General features: G+C 41.6%; 1 long non-coding RNA gene across 1 annotated transcript; it reads right to left on the reverse strand.

Moving 5' to 3' along the window:
* Positions 1-7386: 7386 nt before the first annotated feature.
* Positions 7387-9046, reverse strand: LOC309366252. The gene is made up of 3 exons (XR_014166613.1): positions 8951-9046; positions 7638-8149; positions 7387-7598 (listed from the first exon to the last, which is right to left on the reverse strand). It is a non-coding gene; the product is annotated as an uncharacterized lncRNA (long non-coding RNA).

Genomic DNA, 9046 nt, shown 5'->3' on the forward strand with positions numbered 1-9046 from the left:
CCACCATTATTGACCCCCAGAAGTGCTATTCAGAGATGTAATCTTCCTGAACATGTCACCAACTGATGCCACATGGCCATGCCAGGAAATGATGCCAGGCTTAAAAAAAAACTGTCTCAAAGAACCAGTCACCACTGTGAGTGCAAATGGGCCTTTAAAAATCAGTTCTTTAGTGCATTTTTTTTAAAAAAATGCACATAAAAACTGCCCTGCCAGATGGGTGGGGTTTAAATAATAAAATTATTATTATTATTAGTCTTGATTCCTCCAACCCTTCCTTTTTACTTACAGCTATAAGACAGAGGAGGGTGAATTAGCTGTCTGCTGGTCATTGGCTCTGGTCATTGGCCTAACTTCTGTCATTGTCAAGTAGGGGGAACAACACCTGAGAGGGCATTAAAACAAGCCATTTGCCATTGAAAAATGTCCCCCCATGCACTCTGATAGGAAAGAATATCCCGAGTCTTCCCAGGAAAAGGATACATAGAAAGTCTTTGGGAGAATGTAGGATGGCCGAGGTAATATTTCCACATCAGTTCGCATTCCTATTTATAGAAATTATGAAAATTCACCAGGATTCTTGTTCCAATTTCTATGCAATTTGTCCTAATATACATGACTTTACAAAGCATTTCCCCCTGATATAATGCATGCACATGAAAGCTCATACCAATAACAAACTTAGTTGGTCTCTAAGGTGCTACTGGAAGGATTTTTTTTTTTTGCATTTTGTATGTTATTTTCACTAGTATACATTTATATGCACACTTTAGTAAATGTATTTTTTTTACACAGTACTTGGCTGTGTAAACATTCGGAGAAAGCAAATACAAATTTCAATGGATGACTGTACTTTGCTTCTCACATAATTTCAGATGGTGTGAATTTGGCAAGTTCACCTTTACATGCAAAGTGAATCAAATTCTGCTGTATCGCTAGACCTGAATTAACCCCAGCTCAGCTTGGTTTGAAGGAATAGAGTCCTGGGTGCTTCGCAGGAAACCAAGCTCATTGATCAACTCATATTCCCAAAGCCACTTTTAAGTTTATTTTCATAACCCTGCACATATCAATGAACATTTATATACATCTTACCTGGGTCAAGAAGAAGCAGCACCGAGAAGACGAGGACTGCGAAATGGTGGAGATTATTCATGGTAGGAAATTGGGCTGAAGTTCTGTGTTGACTAAAAATATGGAGTTGACTTAACTCCTGTCCAAATGGAAGTCTTAATTGCACTCCATTTATGCTAGTTGAACAAAACTGCACAACTCAGGCTACAGGGTGTCCTAAGTCTCATTAATTTTAATTGAATTTAAGCATTCAGTTGCATGTCTATACCATAAGGATATCCATGGAAAATAAAACCTATCTCTGAATTTTGTACTAAATCCAGCAACTGGGTTTTTTTGTTGTTGTTTTTTGAGTAGAGCAGCATAAAGAGAAACATATCCTAGTATGCAATAATGAAGTAGCTAAAAAGGATCCTGGAGATCATACGGAGTTTCATCTGTATGAAGGATGTGGCTCAATATAAGGCAGCTTTTAAAAATACAGGAAATTCACTTACCAGCCAGACCACTAGTCCATTTAGTTCAGCATTGCCTACTGTTTTTGCAATGAATCTCCAGGATGTCGGCCAGTGGACAGCCCCAATGCTAGTTGGAGATGCCAAGAGTTGAACCCTCAACTCTCTGCATGCAAATCAGATGCTCTTGTCACTGAACTATGATTCTTCTTGCGCTAAATATCATTTTACAAAATTCAGTGCCAAAACGTCTCTTGGCCTATTCCAGTAATTAGCAGCACATATGTGCATGAAAGCTGTTTTCTGAATCCCTGTCAGTCATTATAGATAATACTCAGGTTGATGGACCAGCGGTCTAACTCTGGATTGGCTGCACCTATACATGCTCATTTGATCAAGAATTTAGCTGCAATCCTTCTCTGTTCTCTCTGCCCAGGGCAGCTGCTTCATGAACATAGGGTTGAAGGATGGCCTTGCTAAACAACTTAAACATGACAGCTTCCTTTACTAGAAACATTGAAACAATGCAGATGTGTAGAGCACAAATTTAACTCTATTCCACCCCTTCCCTGAAAGTTTCTTTTCTGCTCTACGGTGTATCAATAGGCAATAATTCAATGGAAGGAAATATGCTGTCTCAATCCTTAATGCAATTATATTTCAAATGATTGTAATGAAATAGTTGCCTGCAGCTACTTACCAAAGAGATGGGAAGCCTCTGTTGCTTTCTGATTTCATTTCTTATGCTCTGCTTTAGACTTTTAACTACACTATTAATAGATGTGCCTCTTTGCCTGAACGATTTATGATTATCTGCTGGATCTTCCACCTCGGCAGCCTCCTCAAGATTTCTTAAACCATCATTATGCATTTGTGTTAGCAGATCAGAGCTAAACTTACCAAGGACGGAGTGTAGCCGCTAATTACCATATTTCCTGCACCTGGTAGGAAGGTAAATAAGATCTGGACATTTAACCCCAGTCTCTCAACTTGCCCTGATAGTTCTTCTTTCTGTGGAAGGGCAAAATTCCGTTTCTAATAGATACACCCAGTTATTTCATTCAACTGCCATCACCACCACCACCTGAAATGCAGTGTACATGTGACATTGGATCTGCACAATAACGTTGTGTATCTCACAGCGTTGTTGTGCAGATCCAATGTCACATGTACACTGAGGTGGCTGAGTGGCAATGACAGGCCCTATGTCACCCAGTGAGCTTTATATCAAGTGAGGATTTGAACCCTGGTCCTAGAATCATAGAGTTGGAAGGGACTCCAAAGGCCATCTAGCCCAACCTCCTGCAATGCAGGAATCTCAACTAAAGCATCCAAGACAGATGGCCACCCAAGCTCTGCTTAAGAAACCTCAATGAAGGCGTGTCCACAACCTCCTGAGGGAGTCTGTTACACCATGGAGTAGCTCTTACTACTTGAAAGTTGTTCTTGATGTTAAGCCAGAATCTCATTTGATCTGGACTTGTTAAGCTTGTGGTTTTCTAAGGCCTCTACAACATTATCACATGTACTGCTAGCAAGCCAGGTGTCCCCCATTTTGTACTGGTGCATCTGGTTATTCCTTTCTATATGTTCTCTCACATCTCTAGTTTAGACAACTACTTCACCCTCCTCTGTCTTGAAGAGGAGGCCACCCACTTTGACAGTACCCACTTGCATTTTGAATTGTCATTCTGAACCGGCTGCAACATGATCTCCAGCGTTGTAGACTGAGATTCATGGTTCTTCCAGGTTTTGAAGGTGCAATTTGCAATTTGCACAGCAGATGCTTTTCATTCTGCCATTTCTGATCACAATAAGGCTTGCACCTCCTTTATCTCTTTTGTGTCACCCATGGCCTCCTGAAAAGAGTTAAACATATCTCATTACTTTTGTGCTCATGCAACATTGGATAGATCTCTCAATATCTGTTTTTTCCGGCTTTTTAATGTGGCATTCAGTTCTGCACATTTCTGCACCAATTTACATTTTGTTAAAAAAAACTCTTGTGAAATTTCATCAGCATCTTAGTGAAAATTTCTCATCATAAGCACACATTTGCCTGTAGTTTAATCTAACAAACAGAATTGTCCCAATGTATAGGAACTGACTCCAAGGGGCCAAGGCAGTTTCCTACAATTTTCAAAGGGCATAAGGCTCTGCCCCCTGGCTACTCAGGATGTTGTGCACACGATGTCAGATTGTTGTGGGATTCTGTGTCACCCCCTGCCATTCCTCTGGAGAAGCTGGCACCTCTACCCTAATAAAATGCATATTGATATGTTTGCATGCTGCTTACATAAATATATTCATTTTCTGCACATTCTCTGCTGATATATGCCTTTTTGTAAATGTTTCATTGGAGAAGTGTGGTGTAAAATTTGGAGGGTTGGATATTTCAAAAGACGGATCTGTTTTGGTTCTTGTATTGTTTCAGAAAGTGCGAAATTGGTTCAACTTTATTTTATTTGTTGGTTGCTTAGTTTGTTTACATTTGTATACTGCTCTTCATCATTCATTTTTAATGTTTGTGTTGGTACCATCGCCACATATTCCCCAGTAAAGTTGGGGCCAACAATCTCTCCCCCCCCCCAACATGGTTGTCTGTGGTAGAAATCAAATGCTGACATATATGTAATATGTCCAATTTATTCCCTAGAAAAGGAACAGTGTCATACACATGCAGAGACTGTTGACCCTGTTGGAGTGCAGACTATAGATGGGAGACCCCTGGTGTTGTGGAAGGTCTCTCACCCCACAGTACCTTTGACCATGGAGCTGCCTTGCCACAGAGAGCAAGCCACCTTCCACTTAAGCAAAGCTAGCCATGTACCCACTAGTTCTAGGGATGTTGCGGTTGTCCAGACATGACCCGGTTATAGTGTAGGGGCAGCAACCCATAACATTTGCATCAGCATATTGTCATCTCCACTGCCTTGATGACAAAACCCCAGTAGTAGCAGTGCTATTGGGACCTCTAACTGGTGAGGAAAGCCAATTGCCCACAGAATACTATTCCTACTGAGATGTATTCTGCGAGAAGGAAGGAGACAAGTTGCCTCCCCATAGTTCTTATGAGTGTAAGATATACCTCCTGCTGAGTGCTTGGCTGCCCACAATTTGATGTTGATGTACAAGACAGGGCTGGAGGCTTTGAGAGAGTTTATAGGCTTCATCAGACCTTCCAAGGCACCAGGAGGCTCTCCACTGCTGCTTGTGTATAAAAAGAATGCTACTGAACTTAGATTATGCACAGATTACTGAAAAATCAATAGCCTTATGGTACCCAATTGCTATCTCCCACCACGTATTGAGGATTTTCATGAAGATTTTCATGAAGCTGGACTTAAGGGAGGCTTATAACTTGATCCGTGTGAGGGAGGGAGTTGGGTAGAAAACAACGTTCTGCACCAGGTATGGCAGTTTTGAATACCTGGTCATGCCCTTTGTACTTCAGTCAGGGACGGCAATATTTCAAGCTATCATCAACCACGTCTTCAGTGACCTGATGGATAATTTCGCGATCAGTTACCTTGATGATCTTTCGATTTACTCTGAAAGCCAGGAACAGCATGTGTGGTACATGACAGAGGTGCTGCAGAGGCTGAGAGAACACTCACTTTACACGAAATTCAAGAAATGCCAATTCCATGTTTCTATGGTAGATTTCCTGGGTTACCGTCTTACACAGGAAGGGCTGCACATGGATCTGGCTATGGTGCAGGGCATAGTGTCATGGCAGGAACCCAAGACAAATAAAGACCTGCAGCAGTTCTTGGGGTTTGCCAACTACTACCACAAGTTTTGCTAGCCTATTCAAGACTCACAACACCTCTCATGGATTGCTTGAGGGGCAAGAAGCCCTTCCAGTGAACAGTTGAAGCATGACAGGTGTTTGAGCAGCTCAAAACCATGTTCTCCTCAGAGGAATACGTAGTTAATGCCGACCCTCACCAGCCACTTGTCATGGGCAGTGGGGGCGGCACTGCTGCAAGAGAACCAAAATGGCAACCTACACCCTTGTGCTTTCAACTCTAGGAAGCTGACTCATTTCAAGCAGAACTGTATCATTTGAGAGAAGGAGCTTTTGGCTATCTCATAAGACTTTGAAGTGTGGAGACATTTCTTAGAGGGGGTGCAATACCAGGTGGAAGTGCGCACCATCGGAATCTGAAGTATTGGCAGATGCGACGTCTCAATCAACGGCAGATTCATTGGGTGCAGTTCTTTGCCAGATTCGACTTTAGAGTGCATTATGTGTCCGGCAGTCAGAGTCAAAGAGAGAATGCTTATTCCAGGAAGCCAGAGTATCAGGATGGTGAACCAATTCCAATTCCAATGTATAAGCATATCTTGAAACTAGAGCAGCTACAGCTAGTGGCAGGGTCAGTCATCAAAGTCTCAAATTTCAGCTGAAGACAAGGGAGGATGATTTTGTGAAAGGCAAGTAAGAGGTGCTGCAGAATTCAATTTCTGGTGGAAGGCATAGAACTGGCAAAAGAATCAATGTTCCTGGAAATGTTTCCTGTCCATTGCTTCTCCTCCTTTCCAACTAATCAACCTGGAAATGCCTAGCACAAATACCCTTGAACTTATTTGTTTACACACACACACACACACACACAAACACACACACACACAGACACCTTGAAGCATAAACTTCTCTTTCTTTGGAATGTGCTACTATTTCCTCAAATGATTTAGAATGATCAGTTCAATGCACCTGATGTTCCACTCATTCCATGGAATATGAGTACCAGGGCAGTAGATATATTCGTCACTCAAAATAGGGGACTGAGCAGGTGAGGCAACATGCACAAAGTGACTAGGGGCTAGCATGACCCCATCTCCATCCATGGGCTGGTCTTTGTGTTTTAAGGCAAATGCCTCCTCAGAATTTGTCTACCACTTTTTCTTTTCTTTTCTACAGGATTCTCCTGGGTATTTACTGCAGAGGAGTGTGATATAGCAGGAGGGCAATGCCAAGAGACCAACAGTTATGAGCCCCGGCAAAATTATGTGTGTGTGTGTGTGAGGGTCAAAGGATGTGCTGCCGCCTCCCCAAACCTATAAGAATGCTCCTCTTTTTGTCACCATATAGAGGTCTTCAAATCTCTGCTTGCAATGAACGTGGCTGCTGCTGGTAATGTTATCATGTACGAATGATCCAAGTGCTGGAAGAAAAGAAAGGGGCATGAGGAGGTGTGACCTAGTTCAGTCTGGCAAAACAGCTTACACTATGTTCTTAACCCCTTAATGCATTAACTAGAGCTGAAGCATGACACTTAGACTGACCTATTCCACACTTACATAAATCAGTCTGGAAGAGGAGGCAGAGGGGCTGCCCCATAGTAGTTTGGAGGAGACCTGAATGTTTGTTTTAGGCCCATGCACCATTTGAATGACAATGCCCATCGACTTTAGAGATGCCCTGTCCCCTCAGATATTTCACTGGGGGCGTCAAAGAGATCCTGGACCCTTGGAAATAGTTTCTTTGCTTGGACATGTCCAGATTGTCTGCTCTGTGCATATCATGGGGTAGAAAGTACTTTCAACCTTTCAAATTCAGGTCCAAAAGGCCAAATAAAACACAATATTTTTGCATGGTGCCTAAAAATATATAAAGATTATGTTGGGTGAGCATTCCACCAGCAGGGAGCCATCTCCAGAAAGGCCCCTTTCCTATGTTTCCACCCTCTGGATCACCCATGGAGGGGGAACTAAGAAAAACATCAATGAGTCTTTTGGCATGGCATACAATGTTTTGTTTATCTATTTATTTAAAGCATTTAAATTGAGTTAGCTACTGACAGAACAATATTGAAAAAAAGAGTTGTGACACAACCGAACCTATAGGACACAGTGCAGTGCAATGAAGCCAATCCATCTCTCTTCCTACTGCAGAACTGTACAATAGCTGGTGCCTCCCTCCTCCCTCTGCATCTTTGGCAAGTGCCAGTGAGACTCTATTTTGAAGTTAGGAGAAGAGTGATGCTCCACCACTGCTGCCCCACTGACTGCTACTGCCTTGCAAGTTGCAGCTATCATCTCCTCCTCCTCCTCCTCCTCCTCCTCCTCCTCCTCCTCCTCCTCCTCCTCCTCCTTCAAAACATGTTTATTATTTTACATTCATTTACATTAAGATCACATAACATACAATATACACCAGAATCTATTTATTTATCTTGGCGACTTCCCTTCCTTACATCGGTGATGGGCTAATTCTCCCTCCTCGCTGCTGACTGCCCAACCTTATCTATTGACATTAAACATATCTTACAATCTTTTACAAAGTGTGACTGTCTTCATGGCATGCACCAAATCTTGGGTTGGCAAAGGAGTGGAAGGGTGGGGCACCATCTGCCTGTTTCAGGAACCTGGAGGATTATTCCAAAGAACAGAGACTCTTGCAAAAACCAACGGACGACACATCTTTGGGTTGTTCTTCTTGGTATATCATGGAGCCTCCACCATGTTGACTTGATGTTAAAACATGCAGCACCGCCTAATGGGCCAAAAGCATTCTCCAATATAGTATCCTAGGGGCCAGGGACAAACAAATGGAAAGCAACGACCTCTGGCTCTCATACAATCCTTTCTCTTCACAATTTCTATACTAAATCCTGTAGGGGGGAAAATAGATTGGGGAAGAACTGAGAGTACCAGATAGAAATTCAGATATGCCTGCTTTAGTCATACAAAAAAATTATGTTTTGGTCATCATGATATTGTTATATACCTTGTCCTATTGATAATAGGAAATTGATTGTCTTATTATAGGTCAGCTTGAATATTTTGTTGCAAGGCAGGGTATATATACTTTACAAAAATAAAGAAATACAAAATATATAAATAAAATAGTCCAGCGCAATCAGACATTGTGTCTTCAATTCACTTGTCAATTTTTCCACATCAGTTCGCATTCCTTTTTATAGAAATAATAAAAATTCACCAGGATTGTTGTTACAATTTCTTTGCAATTTGCCCTAATATACATGAGTTTGCAAAGCACCTCCCCCTGATATAATGAATTTTGTATGTTGTTTTCACTAGTATATGCATTTATATGCACACTTTAGTAAATATATTTTTGTATACAGTGCTTGGCTGAAAAACCGCATTGCAACATTCAGGGAAAAACGCAAATACAAATTTTAACGGATGACTAATCTTTGCTTCTCACATAATTTCAGATGGTGTTAATTTGACAAGTTCACCTTTACATGCAAACTGAATCAAATTGTCCTGCACCGCTAGACCTGAATTAACTCCAACTCAACTTGGTTTGAAGGAATGGAGTCCTGGGTGCATCACAGGAAACCAAGTTCATTGATCAACTCATATGCTCAAGGCCATTTTTTAGATTATTTTCATAATCTTAATTGATATATGCACATATCAAAGAACATTTATACACATCTTACCTGGGTCAACAAGCAGCAGTACTGAGAAGACGAGGACTGAGAAACGGTGGAGAGTCTTCATGGTTGGAAATTGGGCTGAAGTTCTGTGTTGACTAA

Source organism: Podarcis melisellensis (genome assembly GCF_964234715.1).
Source record: "Podarcis melisellensis genome assembly, chromosome: 3".
In the NCBI taxonomy this organism is placed as follows: domain Eukaryota; kingdom Metazoa; phylum Chordata; class Lepidosauria; order Squamata; family Lacertidae; genus Podarcis; species Podarcis melisellensis.